This window comes from Tinamus guttatus, unplaced genomic scaffold, assembly GCF_059628265.1.
Source record: "Tinamus guttatus ecotype Peru unplaced genomic scaffold, ASM5962826v1 Tinamus_guttatus_pri_ptg000190l, whole genome shotgun sequence".
In the NCBI taxonomy this organism is placed as follows: Eukaryota; Metazoa; Chordata; class Aves; order Tinamiformes; family Tinamidae; genus Tinamus; species Tinamus guttatus.
This window is the reverse complement of record NW_028288724.1, coordinates 83,023-102,248: the sequence shown is the minus strand read 5'-3', so window position 1 is coordinate 102,248 and position 19,226 is coordinate 83,023. Positions and strand designations below refer to the sequence as shown.

General features: G+C 47.5%; 1 pseudogene; it reads left to right on the top strand.

Annotated features, from left to right (window-relative positions):
* Positions 1 to 274: 274 nt before the first annotated feature.
* On the top strand, positions 275 to 19,196 carry LOC148594868 (uncharacterized; annotated as a pseudogene).
* Positions 19,197 to 19,226: the final 30 nt, after the last annotated feature.

The following is a 19,226-nucleotide window of genomic DNA, read 5'->3' as shown; positions in this document are numbered from 1 at the left end:
ACCGGCAAGCATCTGCAACGGATCGCCTGAGTTGTCTTCCATTTCCTGCCCTGCTGCCTCTCCTATATTGAAATCACCTTCCTGCAACGCCTCATGCGTAACCGTTACCCACGGATTCTCGATTCTTTCCCTTTTACGATCCCCACCCGGCTCAACGGGTGGTGGCACCACAACCTCCTGCAATACCCCGTCCGGGGGTATGGGAGGCTGTGTGTGAAGACCCGAGGCTGGGGCAGGTGGATAAGTATACCTTGGTGGATAGCGGTCCTCCGCAATGGTGGCAAAGATAGCAAAGATAACAAAGATGGCAAAAGTGGAGGTCTTGAATCGCATGGAGGGGGCGGGGGAGGTGGGGACCGCCCTCGTGTCTATCCCTGTTTCTGATGTAACTGCATATTCTTGCAATGCCTCACATACAATACGCCACGCGCGCAACAGTGATGAAGCCGTGAAGTCCCCTCGGGTAGCCCAGTCCTACAAAACTGCACCGAACTCGTCCCAAGCCCCGGGATCGCATATTGTTGTCTCACTTAAAGCATTGCAATGGCCTAATCCCCATTTTAAAAGAAACAACAAATCCCTGGTTTGGATATCCTGACCTATCCCGGACCTATCTAAAACATGCTGCCTAGTCTGCAGCAACTTTTCCTGCTCCTTTGTCATGGATCCCCGTATCATCCTCGACAGCTAGGCTCCAGCGTCCCATGCCAGAGCTTCCAAGGCTTGCACTGTCACCGCACCCGAGCTTCCAAGGCCTGCAGTTCCCAGTGCTGGAGCTTCCAAGGCTCTCACCCCTGAGTGCCGGAGCTTCTGAGGCTCACACTACCCCCGCTTTAGAGCTTCCACAGCCCGCAATTCCCAGTGCTGGAGCTTCCGAGGCTCGCACTCCCGAGTGCCAGAGCTTCTGAGACTTGCACTCCCCTACGTCGGAGCTTCCAAGGCCCGCAATTCCTGAGTACCAGAGCTTCCAAGCTCGCACTCCCCCATGGTTCAGAGCTTCATTACCGTTTATCACTTGCGGCCGTGTACATGTTGTCCTTCGTCCGTCCTGTCGAGTTTTCTCCACCGCATGATCTTCCCCGTTCGCCTGTCTCGGTCCCTGTTCCGGCGCCATTTGTGGTAGTCATTGAAAGGAGCAGCGGCTTAAGGTTTAGGACCAGAAGCCATTTTATTGAGCATCAGACCAAACTTTTATATTCTCTGAGTATGTCAGCATACACTGTCCACGGGCTCCCTCCAGCCAGTTCCTTGACTCTATTGCTGTCTGGGTCCAATCCTGCTAACGGACAACACCTAACCAAGCAGAGATTGGTGCGTCCAGACTGTGTTTTAGGTTTCTCTATCTGCTAACTTTCTCTATTCCTAACTTTCACAGTCTCTCACTCCTAACTTTCACCATTCCCACAGCTTCCCACAGTTTCTCACGGTTTCTCAGTTTCCCACAGGTTCCCAGCCTGTCCTGGTGTCTGGCGTTATTCCTCCCCAGGTGCAGAACCTCACACTGGGCCTTGTTGAATTGCATGAGGTTTTTCACCGCCCAGTTGTCCAGTTGCTCCAGGTCCCTCTGGCTGGCAGCGCAGCCCTCTGGGGTATCAGCTACTCCTCCCAGTTTGGTATCATCAGCAAACTTGCTGAGGGAGGACTCTGTACCTTCATCCAGATCATTGATGAATAAATTGGATGATGATAAATAGAAAGATGACGTTTTCATAGCAGTTTCAGCCATACCTCATGTCAGCATCATTGTACAAAGGATACAACATAATACAGACGAACATAGCAAATAGAAATAACAGTCCTAATAACAGTTTCTGTCCTCACTTAAAGCATTACAATTCTCCAACCCCCACTTTAAAAGACGGATCAAATCCCCAGGCCTGATATCCTTACCTCTCCCGGATTTATCCAGCATATCCTGCATAACTGGCAGCGCCCTGCAAGTCCCAGTCCGGATCTTCTGGCAATGGGGGCACATCCTCCCCCATCTCTTTCTCAGGCTGTAACGGCGGGGATGGTGGTAAAGGCCTTTATTGGGGATCTCTTCATCATCTTCCTTCTCCTCCTCCTCAGGAGAAGCAGAGTGGAACACAGATTTATTCAAAGCCTCCCACTCGGCCAGCTGCTGTGCAGATGTTTTATAGAGAGAGGGTGAGAGCTCATTAAGAGACTCCCACCCCTGCCGCACCTTTGCCTGCTCACTGGGCGAGGGGTACTTATGACTCAGATCATCTTTACGGTCTGATGGCCCGGGGGCACCGGTAGAGCGCTGTAAAGCATCCATTTGCTCCGAGACAGCCTCTGCAGGAATGGGATGCTGGCCCTGGCACCAAAACAACATTCGGTGTAATGTACAGTCAGTAACTGTGATACCTCTGTGAACAAGCAAAGCTTTCCAAGTAGATAAGACTAGGGCTTCCTGCTTTGTTGGGTTTTGCCCCGTGTCTCTATATTTCCGTGGCAGCTTTGAGAGGTGCCCGTCCCGTTTGCACCTTCAAGAGGTGTGAGTCCTGTTCCCAGAGGCTCACCTTCACAAGGAGTCAAATCACTGGTCCAGATCAGGCAGCCTCCCTGCCTCTCTCAGGCTCTGCCACCAGCGCCAGTCGCCAGGTGGTCCACCTCTTATTATCACGTCTGGGTCACCAGTTGCCGCAGTCGTGGCAGCCAAAAACACAAACAACTGGGGTAGAAGCAACACAAAATAGACTTTATTGTTCTCTAAGTACATAATTTATACTGAGCGTTTCTCCTCGTGGCTGCGGCTTATTGGTGAGGACTACAAAGGACAGTAGCTAGTAACAGAGTTGTGATTGGACGACTCTTAGCTTGGCCAGTTTCTGCTCCGTGGCCAAAACCTCCTTAAATTGTTCAGAACTTTCTGCTGTCTCCATGTGAACTCTGTCTCATAGATTCACGCTAATCTTTTCAAGGTTAACGTTCTCTGCTAAGGGAGCCATAGATTCCACAGACCAGCTGTAATCCCTGACAAGGGCCATCTAAGAGGCAAGTGTAGGCCAATCAGCCTGCTGTTGGCATGAATGACAGTTGGTGTAAGTGACTTGTGCAGTATTGTAATCATTGCTGGCCGCTCTACACTCTGCAAGATCAAGAGAAGAGGTCAAAGCATGGAAATTTAAGATGTAACATAACTTTGTAATATGTTGTTTTTTAGAAGGCAGAATAAGTGGATAAGTGGACCGAAATACAAGAAAGAGGATATGCAATATCTGATTTAAAGCTGATTTGAATGTGTTAACAATGATGGAGAACAAAAAGAAGGTGTCTCCGCTTTGTTTGGCTTGCAGTACTGAGAAAAATGTTTGAAAGACTTTGTAAGTGATGATGGTGTGAAGAAGTGCGATTGCCGGTCTGAGAATGCGCAAATGATGGTCTGAGCATGTGCAATTGATGATCTCTGAGGAAAGGGGGGGACTGATGGTAAAGGAACTAAGGGATGGAATCCAGTTGCAGGAAAAGGGGGCATTGCTCATAAAGGAGATGAAGGATGGAGTTTGTAGGCAGGAGCCAAGAACAGCAGAACACTGTGATAGGCAGTGGGAGCAGAGGGAATGCCTGCATCAAATTTGAGGAATTGCAAAGGTATCAGATTTAAGGAATTGGAGTAAATGCTTCAAGAAGTGGATGGTAATGGGAAGAGGTAGAGGAAGGGGGAAAGCAGCTTTTATTTTATTTGTTATGCGCATTTGCTGCCTTAATATTTTTCTCATGTATCATCCCTTGTTTTATTCAATTAATGCAATGTGTTGTATCTAATATGCAATTACTATCTCCTGTCTCACCGGATGGTATAAAACAGGTTTGTGCTTGCCGAGGCCGACCCCGCGAGACGGAATGAACAACACTTCAATGTGAAGCAGGTTCAATTCGCTTTACTATTGTCTACTATGTAGCTTTATACAATTCTATCACCCGTAAACGCAGACGCGCTAAGCAACAGCATTCCCATTAGTTAGGCTATAGTGTCCATGCATAGTTAGCTTGCAGCTGACTGGCGTTCTTTCCCGATGCTCTGTTGCTGGGCCTCCCAGATGCTTATCTGCTTATGGCTGGCCTAATTCATTAAAAAGTTGCTAACAGGCGTTATCTTCTCCGGGTGGCCTTGGTTCCTGTCGCTTCAGCTCCTGGGTTCTCATCACCTCAGCTCCTCGGTTCTCATCACTTCAGCTCCTCATATTCTTGCAAAAGCGCTAAAGCCCCAACATTTCCCCCTCTTTTTTCAAAAACAGAATTAGCAATATTATGCATCAAGCGTTGCAAGCATTGGCAAAAGCAAGGTAACATAATCACAAGCACGAGTATAACCATCCCAATCACGCACAAGTGGTACAACATTTTGTAATCCATGGTCCTAAACCTAATGATCTGAGCCAATCTTCCAATCCCCAACTTTCTTCCTTTAACTTGTGCAGCCCTTCCCTCAAGAGCACAATCTTTTTATGGATGGACTCTGAATGATCGGATAAGTTTAAACAACACATACCTTCAAAATCCTCACACCCATGCCCATGTGCTAATAGCAGAAAATCTACTGCGGCTCTATTCTGCAGTACTGCATGATTTACGCTAGCTACATCTTGCGATAGCTGGTCTAAAATGTCTGATGTTAAATTTAACTCATTCCTTGTCCAGCATGCTAGCTGTTTTAAGGAAGTCATTGTTCGGGCGGCAGTGCTCCCTGGGACAAGTAGGGACACAAAGATAGTTTTAACCCTTGACCAAAACCTTGGATCCCCAACTTTTGTACAATCTAACTCATGTATCGATCATTTCTTCCTTTTGGATACAAAAGTCATCACTTGGGATATATTAGGATGAAACAAGCTCAGTTTCCCCAGGTAACATGGACCTCCTTGTGGACCGGACGGTACTCCGTTCCACGCCCGGTCTCCGCATATTAAAAACACTCCAGGCGGTAGCCGTTTTGCAGAGAAGCTCGTTAATTTACATTGGGTATATGTGTGAAGATAAACATTATTAATTTTCAGCCCCGAGTTAACTGTCACCCATTGCGATGTACTTTCTTCAAGTGCACCTTTGCTATGCAGTTCAAAACTAACCCATCCACCGTTTCGGGTGGTATTTGTGGCATTCAGACTTCCCAACAAGTCTAATTCCTCCGGCGGGGAAGTCAACGTGCCATTCAGACTTTTGATGATTTCACACTGCCAATACCCGTCTAACTGTTCTGCCGTTCGCCTTGACCGGTAAGGGCACATAGTGGTATTTAATAAAGTATCATTAAGCACAGCAAAATTAGCTACGTACCCATTGAATTCTTGAGGTTGCCAAACAGGGACACCTATCAAGCAAGTGCAGAAAGGGTCTCCTGGACGTTGCAAGCTAGGACAGAAGGCATTTTGGCCTGTCTGATTAGCTATGGTGACCCAAATGTTCTCCCTCTGCTGAATTTCTGTCTGCCGTTTCCCCTGCACTATCGCTGTCACCATTATCAAGATGATTACCAACCAGCTGAACCTGGTCCATTCTGACATCCTGGTCCATTAACTGTTCCTGTCTCTTCTGCAACCACGGTCATACCCACTTGGCCGGTACCCAGGTCGCTCCGTCTCCTGCAAGTACACAAGCATAACCCCGTCCCCACGTAACTAACTCGACTGGACCTTCCCAGATCTGTTTCTGCGGCCAGAAAACTTCTACTTGCACCTTTTTTTCCTGAAAGATCAGCTGAGTTTTTAGAAAAATGGGTGAAAATAGGTATGTTATCATCATTTCGAGGGTTAAGCCAATTTAAAACATAGCATGCTTTACTGATTAATTCGTAGGGACTCTTCTCCCCCTCTTTTTTCAAAGCAAACAATAATTGTTTCAAATTTTGATGGTGACGCTCGATAATGGCCTGACCACTGGAATTATAAGGGATACCCGTCTGATGGATTATTCCCCATTGCTGGAGAAAGGTTTTACAGGTGTTACTCTTATACGCAGGTGCGTTATCTGTCTTTATGATGTCAGGCTTTCCTAAGATGGCAATTGCCTGAGCCCAATGTTTGCAGGCCGACTTGGCATTTGTGGAAGTGGCTGGGGTTGCCCATAGAGCCTTCGAACAGGTATCCACAGTAACATGTAAATACTTTAGTCGCCCAAAGGGTGCAAATTCTGTAACATCTGACTACCATATCTGACTTGGTTGTAACCCTCTCGGGTTGGTACCCATTTCCTGTAAAGGGGTCAATCTTGCACAATCAGGACAGGCAGCAATAATAGTGCGAGCTGTTGCTCGGGAAATTTTAAATTCGCGTTGTAACGCTCGAGCAGATTGATGGAAAAATGAATGAGAAGTTGATGCCTGCTGTTCCACCGAACAAGGAATACCTGCTGCTGACACGGCACTATCTATGACTGCATTACCTTCTGTTAAAGGGCCAGGGAGTGCAGTATGACTACGGATATGTGATACCCAAAAAGCATGCTTCCTTGCAAAGCAACGGCTCCATTTCCTCATTCGTAATACCACAAAAATTCCTGATCCATTGAATGTCTCCCACTAATTTTTGCACACAGTTAACAGTGCCAATTTTTGCCTGCAATTTAAGCTTTTGGGGTCTAATTCTAGCCTCTGTGACAACCATACCCAAATAATTCCAAGGAGCTTGCCTTTGAACTTTTTCAGGGGCAACGACCAAACCAAATTCCTTTAAACAGTTAATTAATTCCTCTTCCTGCTCGGCTGGTAAAACTTCAGGGCTTGCTACTAGGATGTCATCCATATAGTGGTACGTAATCAAATCTGAGTGATTTTCCCTCCACGGTTTCAGGGCCAAATTCACAAACCATTCACAGATGGTTGGCGAATTTTTCATTCCCTGGGGAAGAACTACCCACTGGTATCGCTCTGATGGGCCTTCCCTGTTAATTGTAGGAACCATGAAGGCAAATTTTTCACTGTCCTCTGGATCGAGGGGTATTGTAAAGAAACAATCTTTCAGATCAATTATTAGCAAATTCCATGCCTGTGGGCGCATACCAGGTGAGGGCAACGCTGGCTGTAAGGCTCCCATGTTTTCCATGTGTGCGTTAACAGCTCGGAGATCATGTAACAACCTCCACTTTCCTGATTTTTTCCTAATGGTGAAAATAGGAGTATTCCAAGGACTTGTTGATGGCTTAATGTGACCTTGGTCTAACTGTTCTTTGACTAGTTCCTTTAGGTAACGCAGCTTTTCCTCTGGCAGCAGCCATTGGTCCACCCACACAGGGTCCTTCGTGGTCCATGTTAACTTTAAGGTAGGGCGGAAGCTGCCCCCAATGGCCGCTAGGGAAAAGGTGTCTGCAAGATGACTCCCCACTGGGCCAGAACATCCCTTCCCAGCAGCCACAGTGACGTGCACATCACATAAGGCTTTATCATGGCTCTGTTTCCCTCTTCATCCATGACTGTTACAAAACATCGACGAACCTGCGTAGGAGATTGCCCTCCGATACCTGTCACAGGAGCATCAATTTCTTGCAGATCCCACTGTGGTGGCCACGCAAACTTGGGAACGATAGTGGTATCTGAACCTGTATCAATCATCATGGCAACATCAGTAAGACGAACACCATCCGGTCCCACCATACTCACGAGTCTTGTCGGACGCTGAGCAGTTATCTTTTCACAAAAGGCGACCTGGGGGGGTCCAGAAGATCCAAAGCCTTTGTTTCCACGCTAGGCCTGTCCAGGATTAGGAACTATGGCTCGAAAAGGTATCAATTGGGCTATCCTGCTCAATGCTGGAATAGTAATAGGAGGGTTGAAAATTTTTATCATTATACCAATATTTCCAGAGTAATCAGCATCAATACACCCTGGTAGAACAAAAATGCCCATTTTTGAAGCTGAGGAACGGCCAATCACCAAAGCGGATAGGCCCCCTCCCCAGGGGACCAGTGCACGTAGACTCTAATATGTGCACATCAGAATCTCTAATTATTGTGGATTTTGCCACTGCCAGATCGACTACTGCACTTCCGCAAGTTGTGGAGGAGAGTTCGCAGAGGCAACCATCGTTTGGGGATATTTGTTCGCCGCGTCCCTCATAACGCGGCAGCTCCCGTTTCCCTGCAACGGTGTACCGTTCTTATAAAATCGTGACCGACACTCTGCTGCCCTATGCCCAAACTTTTGGCATTTTGCACAGTTCCCATTAAATCCTTTTGGGCCCACACCTTCAATCCTAAATTTGTTGGGACACCTCCTTTTCACATGTCCTGGTTGGCCACATTGAAAACACGCTCCGTGAGATCCTTTATGCCCCTTTCCAGACATTCTCCCCTCCTTGAGTGCTGCGGCCAAAGCCACGGCATGTATTTTAGCCTTTTGCTCTTCCTCAACCATTGGTACTCGGGAACATACTTCTATCATTTGAACAACTGAGGCCCCTGGTGGCAAAATAGCCAACAGTTATTTACAGGATTGGTTCGCGTTTTGTATTGCCAATTCCTTAGCCAATATCGCTTTCATCTCTGAAGGCACATTAGGTGCCATATCCAGGGCATCCTTTAGCCGGTCGACAAGGCCGAAAAAAGGCTCGTCTGGCTTTTGTACTATTTTGGTATATGGTAATTGAGGTGTTCCTGTCTGTGGCAGGGCAAGAAAGGTTGCTAAAGCTGCATTTTTCGACTGTTGTAATATTCTAGGATGAAGCGCTGCTTGGGCCTCGGGTGCCCGATAACGCCCATTTCCCATCAGTTGGTTGAGAGTGGTGATCCTTAATGGATCATCCATACTACAATTTAAATTTTCCAATTGCTTCTCTTCCAACCTTTCTTGCCACTTTGCTAGCCAGAGCATATAGGTAGTAGAGGAAAGCAGAAGTTCCATTATAGCCCTGCTGTCCGCAGGAACCATATTAGAATATTTAAACAAAGCAGAGATTTGGTTTCGAACTAGCTTATTATCATGTCCATATTGCATCACTGTTTTTTGTAAACTTTGCACCAATTTCCAATCTAAAGGCTCCCACTTGGGGCCCTGGGCTCCCACTACTACCGGGGCTGCTAGTGGAGTTAATACAAAGTCCCCCTGTAACCGAGCATTCTCTACCAACCCCTTATACTGCGCTCCCGCACTAAAAGTTGGATCAACAGGTGGCGCCATATCCTTACACTTTCCCCCACCATCACTTCCACTTACAGTGGCTCGAAGCCACAACAACAACCCCTCCTCAGCTGGATCGCTTCCTCCAGCTGCTTCCCGTTTCTTTTGAATCTTCCATAACTCCTCAACCTCTCTGCCCAAAAGGCAGCCCTCCAGGCCAAATTTTGCCTGCAGATAATTTTTTGCTTCATCAAGTGTCATACTCCCTTCTTTGACCATCTGCAGTACCCACTCTTTTTTCTGTCCCAAAACCTCTTCAGTCACCGCCTTAAAGCTAGAAGTACCTTTTCGCGCCTCCCATTGCCCCAGTTGTTTATCCACATTCTCCAACCCCTCTACTATAGCCTTATGGGCAGTCTTATATGCTGCCTTCACATCCCTTGCCCTGGACCCGCCGTCTAATTGCCGCATCTGTTCCAATAACTCCATCATTCTCTCCGCTTGCTCCCGAAGTTCTCGTTGCATTCCTTGGACAATTGCGTCATCGTTGTCCGACCCATCCGGGATCGGTGCTTTAATCGGATCCACGTCCATTTTGGGCGCTGTGGGGGGTGGTCGTTCCGGGGGTGGTCGTTCCTCCCACTCCCACGGTGGAAGATCCTCATCCGCTCCCCCCCATACTTCACATTCAGCTAGAGTTACTGGGCACGCCTGCCCAGATGAAGCCCCTTTTTCCTATCGTCCATTTCCTCGCCTGGACTCGGCTCAGTAATTTCAGTCCACTCGGAGTCTCCCGAACCACTCTCCTCCCCTTTTCCTCCACGGAGTGCTTCCCGCAAAGCAGCAGCGACTTGAGCCTCCCCGTGCAATTGTTCAAGCATTAGCCGCACGGAACAATATATTTTCGCAAGTCGCCGAGCTTCCTTTGAACCTACTTGCACACCATCCCACAGTTCCTTTCCCACTTGCTCCCAGGACTCGAGCTTATATGCCTGAGAAGTTTCCTCTATGAGTTTTTTCTGCTTACAAAACAGCAGCAAGTCAATTAAATTGTCTTTTGAGATCTCAGTCTCAGTCTTTTGAGTGAGCTTTAACAAACTTTCTACAGTAGCACGCTCCGTTGCTGATGCAGCAATTCCCATTCTAGATGCTGATGCAGCAATTCCCATCCTGCTTCCTGACTCACCAGGTCAGCCGTGGCCACGATCCGCCTTTCTTCGGGCGCCCAGCTACTTCTCCCTTGGCTACAGGATCCCTCGCGTTCTCGGCTCCACTCTACCCACTATCACGTCGGGGTCACCAGATGCCGAGGCCGACCCCGCGAGACACAATGAACAACACTTCAATGTGAAGCAGGTTCAATTCGCTTTACTATTGTCTACTATGTAGCTTTATACAATTCTATCACCCGTAAACGCAGACGCGCTAAGCAACAGCATTCTCATTGGTTAGGCTATAGTGTCCATACATAGTTAGCTTGCAGCTGACTGGCATTCTTTCCTGCTGCTCTGTTGCTGCGCCTCCCAGATGCTTATCTGCTTATGGCTGGCCTAATTCATTAAAAAGTTGCTAACAGGCGTTATCTTCTCCGGGTGGCCTTGGTTCCCACCACTTCAGCTCCTCGGTTCTCATCGCCTCAGCTCCTCGGTTCTCATCACTTCAGCTCCTCGTATTCTTGCAAAAGCGCTAAAGCCCCAACATGCGCTGTTTGCCAACCGAAGCCGGCAGATATATCGTTTAGTGAGTTGAAAGATAACTTTGTTAACATTTTTTGTTTTAGGGCACTTGTTTAGCTAACCTTGTTTTACATATTTAGTTTGACGTTGTAGGTATTTGAATGATCTTTCTAGAGAGTTAACATTTCCTATTGGGTTTTTGTGGTTGTTTGTATTGTTATTGCTTGTTTATCTTGTAACAGTTATTGAATCACCTAGCAGACAATAATATCTGGAGTTTTATATGATGACATATCTTTTGATTGTTTGAAAAAAAAAAGATTAAGATACTGCTGTATGTGCTTTCTCTCTCCCTCTCTCTGTCTCTCTCTCTCTGTGTACCTCTTTTCTTTCCACACCACCACAAAACAGCAATGTCGAGCCATGGGGTGGTGTAAGAGACTGTTTTGAATTGTCTTTTGTCTCGACATTGTTGCCACAACTCCTTGGCCTTGGCTCTGGCAAGAGCATGATTCAGCTCCAGGCGTTTTGTCTCCCCACAATTATCTGCTTTTCGACCTTGGCACCCCACCTGTGGGACGACTGTGAGATTAACACGAGGCCCAAAGGATGCCCAGCAGTGTCTATGGAGCAGTGCTGGCACTCAGGTTTGGGGAAGAGGAGCCCCAGAGCAAGCAGAGAAGGGGGGGCAGACTCTGCAAGAACAGGGACATAAAAGGACTGCGTATTCCCCCCCGGGGGGCGTGCAGCGGCTTCTTCCCAGGTGTGTGCGCTTTCTTCTGGGGTGCACGGCTTCTTTCCCGGGACATCACCTGCATCGAGGTTTGTGGGACATCACCTGCACCTGCACCGAAGCAGAGATGACACTTCGCTGGACTCGTGGAGGTGGTAACTATAATCCTGCTGCATCTCTCTCTCCCGCTTGCTTGCTTATTTTTCTTTCCTTTTTTTTTTTTTTTTCCTTCTTCTTCTCTCTGTCCTATTGCACTTATGAGAATAAAGCTTACAAGGGGGTACGGCATATGACCTTGTTTGTGTCTTAATCTCACTCTTAGGATCATAACAAGACCTCTCCCGACAACAGATCGGGCCATTTTTATTGGTGTCACAGACAGGATCCCTGGAGACAAGAGTGCCGTGCTACCTTGTTGTGAAATTGCTTGTGCTGTAAAACTTGTGTTCTCCTGGGAGTGTATAGGGGAAATTTGGATTTTGAAGGTGTGACCCTCTCAGGACGATGTCCCCTTTGTTGTGAACATGGCTGCTCAACACGCAGCCGATGCTTGTGATTATGTGCCCTGGCGGCTTGAAGGACTTGAAGGAAAATATATGATTTCTTAGAGATGCACTGATCTCGCCCCTCACCCGAGGGACAAGATTGGGCAAAGAACTGTTGCTTCCAACTGCAGAGTGTGGTAGATGGGATAAGAGTATTGCAGAAAGAAGCTATGGCTAAGAGGGGGAAGGGAAAAGCTATAATTTGTGCAGTGCTGGGAGGGAGCCTGGCAGTTGCGGTGGAAGAGGGAAAGCAGAAGTTTTGTCAAGATGAAACGGTAATCCACTCCCTGCAAGGGGCAGTAAACACTCTGCAGGAACAGCTAAAGGAGAACAAACAATTGTTGGAGGAGGAAAGAAACCAAAAGATGATATTAAAGAAAGAGTTGAGGAAACAACTCTTTTTTGAGGGAAGTAGATACTTTGTCAGAAATAGAAAAGACACGTGCAGAGAAGGGGGCACAGCAAACTTATCCCCAGGGAGATTTACAGAAGGCCAAAGAAGCTGTAAAAAGCCCACCCCATACGTGTCCGCTGATTAAAACAAGAGTATGTGTATGAGGACGATAGCGATGACCGTCCTCACATTACAACCAAAGAAGTCCCATTCACTGCAACTGAATTAGCAAAGCTGAGAAAAGATTTTGCAAAAACTGCGAAGGAATCGGAGACAGAGCATGTGTGGAGAGTGTCTTTGTCAGGAGGGGATGGAATCTTGTTGTCAGAGAAAGAAGGAGAAGGGTATTGGGGTCCGGTTGTGTTTCTGACTGCTGGCGATCGCTGAGCCCCATGGTCATCGACTCAGAGAGCTGCGTATTGGGCTGGAGGGCTGACCCCTTTGGAAAGAGGAGATCCACTTGCCATAACGGGGACAGTGGATCAATTAGTGGAAAGCGTGCAAAAGGCGGCCTGTCTCCAGATGATGTGTGATCAGGAGCTGAAGCCTAACCAGGGTTCCCTAATGATGCTGCCTGTGGACCCAGAGAGAATGACTCCCCTGATACGAGGACATCCTGACTCCTTGAAACCCATTGGGATTCCATTACCCATGATGGAGAAAACCGCTCTGGAGGGGATGGTGACACCTGACTGTCAGTGGCCAGGGAGGAAAGTATGGAAACGGAGGGAGATCGCCCAGGAGTTGATTAATTTGGGGAGAAACTACGGCCCTGTTGTCAGATTGTCCCAAAGTGAAACCAGGGTTATATGGGCTACAGAACAGGTTAGTACTAGCGCAAGAGCGCAAGAGTTGGAAAAAATCCTCCTAAGGGCAGAAGTAAAGATCTATCAATATATAGATGATGCGCTGATAGGAGGGAGTCAGGTGGAAGAAGTTAGAGAAACCCAGAAGGACATCATCAACCACTTAGAAAGTATAGGCTTGACAATTCCACCTGAGAAAATACAAGCTCCTTCAAGTAAGGTAACATTTTTAGGGGTTGGGTGGGAGGAATGTCATGTATCCCACCGGATACCCTTTCCTCTCTTGACCAGATCATAGAATCATAAAATCATAGAATGCTTAGGGTTGGAAGAGACCTCTAGAGATCATCTAGTCCAACCTCCCTGCATACACAGGGTCACCTAAAGCACATGGCACAGGACTGCGTCCAAGCGGGTTTTGAAGATCTCCAGAGAACGAGACTCCACAACCTCTCTGGGCAGCCTGTTTCAGTGCTCTGTCACCCTCACTGTTAAGAAATTTTTCCTTAAGTTCCTGTGGAATTTTTGGTGCTTCAGTTTCCAGCCATTTCCCCTAGCCCTATCAGTGGCCACCACTGAAAAGAGACCACCACCGTCCTCTGCGCTCCCTCCCTTGAGGTATTTATATACGCTGATTAGGTCCCCTCTCAGCCTTCTCTTCTCCAGGCTGAACAGGCCCAGCTCCCTCAGCCTCTCCTCATAGGGCAGATGTTCCAGGCCCCTGATCATCCTTGTGGCCCTGCGCTGGACTCTCTCCAGCAGCTCCACATCCCTCTTGTACTGTGGGGCCCAGAACTGGACACAATACTCCAGATGCGGCCTCACCTGGCCTGAGTAGGGGGGCAGGATCACCTCCCTCGGCCTGCTGGAGACGCTCTTCTTAATGCAGCCCAGGATCTCATTGGCCTTCTTGGCCACGAGGGCACACTGCTGCCTCATGGTCAACTTATCATCCACCATGACACCCAGGTCTTTCTCCGCAGAGCTGCTCTCCAGAAGGTCAGTCCCCAGCCTGTACTGGTGTCTGGCGTTATTCCTCCCCAGGTGCAGAACCTCACACTTGGCCTTGTTGAATTGCATGAGGTTTTTCACCGCCCAGTTGTCCAGCCTGTATAGATCAGGCAATTGACCGGAATATCCGCTGCAAGTGGCGCCTACCCTCCCCGCTTCCAAACTGACAGATCTGAAACCCTATCCACTGCCATTAGGAGCCACAGAGGGGATCACACCAGTTCTGGGGGATTTAGAGAAACAAGTGGTTGCAGTTTCCACTCACTCCCCCCTTAACTCCCCAGCGTGGCCTTTCAGAAAGGCAGACGGTAAATGGAGATTGACTATAGATTACCGGAGACTGAATGCCAACACAGGTCCACTAACATTGCTGAATTCAGAGCGACCATTCAGGAACAATCTCATCCTGTTATGGCAATGATCGATGTCAAGGATATATTTTTCATGGTCCCTTTACAACCTGAGGACCAGGATTGTTTTGCCTTCACCTAGGAGGGACACCAGTACACCTTTACACGACTCCCACGAGGATACAAGCACTCCTTGACGCTGGCCCACCATGCTCTAGCGCAAGAGTTACAAAAAATCCTCCTAAGGGCGGAAGTAAAGATCTATCAATATATAGATGATGTGCTGATAGGAGGGAGTCAGGTGGAAGAAGTTAGAGAAACCCAGAAGGACATCATCAACCACTTAGAAAGTACAGGCTTGACAATTCCACCTGAGAAAATACAAGCTCCTTCAAGTAAGGTAACATTTTTAGGGGCTGGGTGGGAGGAATGACATGTATCCCAGCGGATACCCTTTCCTCTCTTGACCGGATCAAGATGCCAGAATCCAAGAGAGACTTACAGCATGCACTAGGGTTGCTTGTGTTCTGGAGGAAGCATATTGCTCACTTTTCAATTACTGCCAGACCCCTGTACGACTTACTGCGAAAAAGAGTTCAGTGGGAATGGACTCAGGTTCATGATGAGGCTTTACAGCTGTTGGTGTTTGAAGCGACTGCCTATCAGGCCCTTGGTCCCACTCACCCATCCGATCCAGTTCAAACTGAATGGGGATTTGCCAAGACTGGACTGTGAATCCGTTTGCGGCAAAAGGGTCCAGAGGGACCTAGTGGGCCCATTGGTTTTTATTCTCACAGCTTTAAAGACGCTGAAAAAGGATATACAGCTTGGGAGAAAGGTTTATTTGTAGTTAGTTAAGCTCTAAGGGAAGCTGAACGGACTATCTGGCAACAACCTATAGTGCTCAGAGGCCCATTTAAAGTGATTAAAGCAGTATTGGCAGGAACCCCACCCCCTGATGGGGTGGCTCTGAGAGACTCTGTGCGAAAATGGTACGCACAAATAGAACACTATCGTGATTTTTTTTCTGTATCTGAAGGAACCACAAAGGCGTTCAGTATACAAGATGAGGTGGACTTGGATAGAGAAACACCCGGGTTATGATCTGTAATACAGGTAGCTCTTCTGTTTTCTGAACAATTGCAGAATGTCTGGTTTACGGATGCCTCGTCAAAGCGAGAGGGAAAAACTTGGAAATATCCAGCAGTGGCACTTTGGATAGGTACTGAGGAACAGATCATTACTGAAGGAGAAGGTAGTGTACAAGTAGGAGAACTAACCGCTGTGTGGAGCGTTTTCCCACATGAGGCTCAAGCTGCTTCTCCTGTCTATATCTGTACTGAGTCTTATGCCGTGTTTAAAGGCTGCACTGAGTGGCTTCCATTCTGGGAATAAAACTGATGGGAGGTCAATACAATATCTCTATGGCAAAAGGAAAAATGGCAGGATATTCTTACCATTGCCAAACAAGGGGCATTTGCAGTAGCTTGGATAGCATCTCATCAACGAGATGACACCGCGGTGAACCGATGGAATGCCAAAGTGGATGAACTAGCACGGGCTGGCTCCCCTACAAAACACCCAGATAGCGGAGAATTGGGAACATCTCTTGGAATGGCTACATGTAAAACGGAAACCTTCAGGAGCGAAGGAGCTGTTTTGTGAGGCACAAGCCCGAGGGTGGCCGGTTACAAGGGAGGAGTGTAAAACCTGTGTATCTTCTTGCAAATAATGCTGAGTCCATCTGGACAGACACCCTCTGGGAGCTGCCCCTCTGCACTTGAGAGATGGAAAAGGCCTGTGGGTGGCCTGGCACATTGATTACATACGCCCCTTTCGAAGGTCAGATGGAAAGCACTATGTACTGGCAGGCGCAGACAGAGTATCTGGATTAGTGCAAGCTAAAGCATGTGCTAAGGCAATAGGAGAAAACACCATAAAGGCTCTGAAAGAATGGTTTGGAATCTTCCCCAAACCGCAGTCAATTCAATCAGATAACGGCTCACATTATACAGCTAAAGTGGTCCAGGAGTGGGCAGCCCAGGAGGAAATTTCGTGGGTGTTTCATACTCCATATTACCCTCAAGCGAATGGAATCGTGGAAAGAACGGTCTTATGAAAACAATTCCTCAAACCACATGAGCCAGGATGGGCTGAGCAGGTGTGGGATGTGGTGATCAGTGTTAACAGTCACTGGGGAATAAATGGATGTCCAAAGATCACAACATTTTACCCAAACGCTCCAAAGATCATACCAACCCCACATGATCCTGATCACCCTAGAGATCCATCTTATTCCCCAGGACAGCCTGTCTTGGTTGAAATCCCCGCCGTGAGGGCGGTACCACTGGTATTGGACACTCCAATAAACAAATACACCTGGAAGGCAAAAAACACCCATGGGAAAATCCATAAGATTGTTCGATTGTTCCCTCTTTCTAACTCGAGAAGTCTTTTGTTTCATTTCAAGAAGAAGCAAGTGACCCAGATTCGCCCACAGAAGATGTGAACCAGATGCTGATTGTAATATAATTTGGTTAAAATGTCTATGTCATTTTTAATTATATTGTTCTGGAGGGTTATCTCTAAGAGTAAGGAGAAGCCAATTCCCCCAAATTCCACCAATCTATATGATCCATTTAAGGATAACGAATTTGTTTCGTTAGCAAGACCTGTAAGCCAAGCTTTTAATCGGAGTATGGTAATCTGGGAGAGAGAGAGGTTGCCTGCGACAAGCGATCTGTCGAGGTTAATATAGGTGGAAAACAAAAGTGGGGGAAGACTGAGTAGCCTCCTGAAAGAATAATCAAGCATTATGGGCCTGCTACCTGGAGTCCTGGTGAACCATAGTCAAGGGCAAGACTGGGTTGGCCTCTGTGTTCGCCACCAAGAAGAAACTTGAGCTCTGCTGTTGGCTGCCACCCATTAGGCGTTGAGCGGTGGGGACATATGCCATGCCAGACCTTGATGTAAGTGATGGTCACCTCTCTCTCTGAGGGCCTGTCGCAGTCGTGGCGACAGTCGTTCTCCACAACTCGTCACTCTTTTTGACGGGCCAGACAGGGTTATTCCAAGCTGTGGTAGTGGGTTTATAACTGCTGCATCCCTAGGTCTTTAATTGTCTGCGAAATGTCTTCATGCCCCCAGAATCTTGTACTGTGTCGTGGCTATTGATTTAGTTGCGGCATGAATCTGCACAGAGGGCATTTTTACTTTTCTGACTAAAATTGTCTGGGTACTAATGTAGTTCTTTGTTCCAAATTGCTACAAGGCGTCAGAAAGTTTAAAAGTCAGTCCCTTTAAAATATCAATTCCAATTACATATTCAGCAACAGGAATTATGATAACTGAATACAATCATTTTGGGAGATTCTCTATTTTCATTTCTATTTATGCTTGTACAACTTCAATTTGGTTTCCTCCCCAAAAATTGCTTGGGATTTCCATATATTAAGGAGGCCTTCGCTCCAGGAGCAACAGAGGCTTTTACAATTTGTAAGGACCGTTGCTGCTCCTTCCATGCCAGTCGCACTGGAGCTTGGCCATCGCTTCATTCTTGTTTCCTATGCCAAAGTATTTCCCTAGTCTGCTTCCAAGGATACAAGTCAGAGTACGGCTCCCAGTCCTACACTGGTGGGGCGGGTGGGCGCCGCAGTCTCAGTTATTCCTGGCTTTCCTGCTTTCAAACTCTGCACTTTCTTGTTGTGCTTATTCAGCCCTCTCTGCTGATATATATTACACAATACAGATCTAAAGACCACAGACACAAACAGCACTAACACAATTTCTATCCAGTGGCGGCCAAAACCACAAAGAACCGCAGTAGATGCAATGCAAACTATGCTTTATTGTTCTCTAAGTACATTATTTATACTGAGATTTTCTCGTCGTGGCTGCTACTTATTGGTGAGGACTACAAATGACAGTAGCTAGTAACAGAGTTATGACTGGACGATTCTTAGCTTGGCCAGCTTCTGCTCCGTGGCCATAACCTCCTTAAATTGATCAGAATTTTCTGCTGTCTCCGTGTGAACTCCGCCTCATAGATTCACGCTAATCTTTTCAAGGCTAACATTCTTTGCTATGGGAGCCATGGATTCCACTGACCAGCTGCAATCCCTGACAAGGGCCATCTAGGAGGCAAGTGTAGGCCAATAGGCCTGCTGTTGACATGAATGACATTTAGTGTAAGTAACTTGTGCAGTATTCTAATTACTGGTGGCCGCTATACACTCTGCAAGATCAAGAGAAGAGGCCAAAGAATGGAAATTTAAGATGTAACATAACTTTGTAATATGCTGCTTTTTAGGAGGCAGGATAAGGCAGGCACAGAAACACCTCGTCTATGAGGAAAGTCTGACAGAGGTGCTCTTCTTAGGCCTGGAGAAGATTTTAGATGCTATTAATGTGTCTCATGAGGATGAGGCCAGCCTCTTTTCAGTGGTGCCCAGCAACACGACGGCAGGCAGTGGGCACGCACTGGACCACCATCTCCTCATGAGCAATCATTTATTTCCTAGGAGGGTGACTGTGCCGCGCAACAGATGGCGCAGAGAGCTTGTGGCCTCTCCATCCTTCGAGAGAGTCCAAAGTCCCCAGGAGATGGTCCTGGCCAACATGCTCTAGGTGACCCTTCGGGAGCAGAGGGGCTTGGGC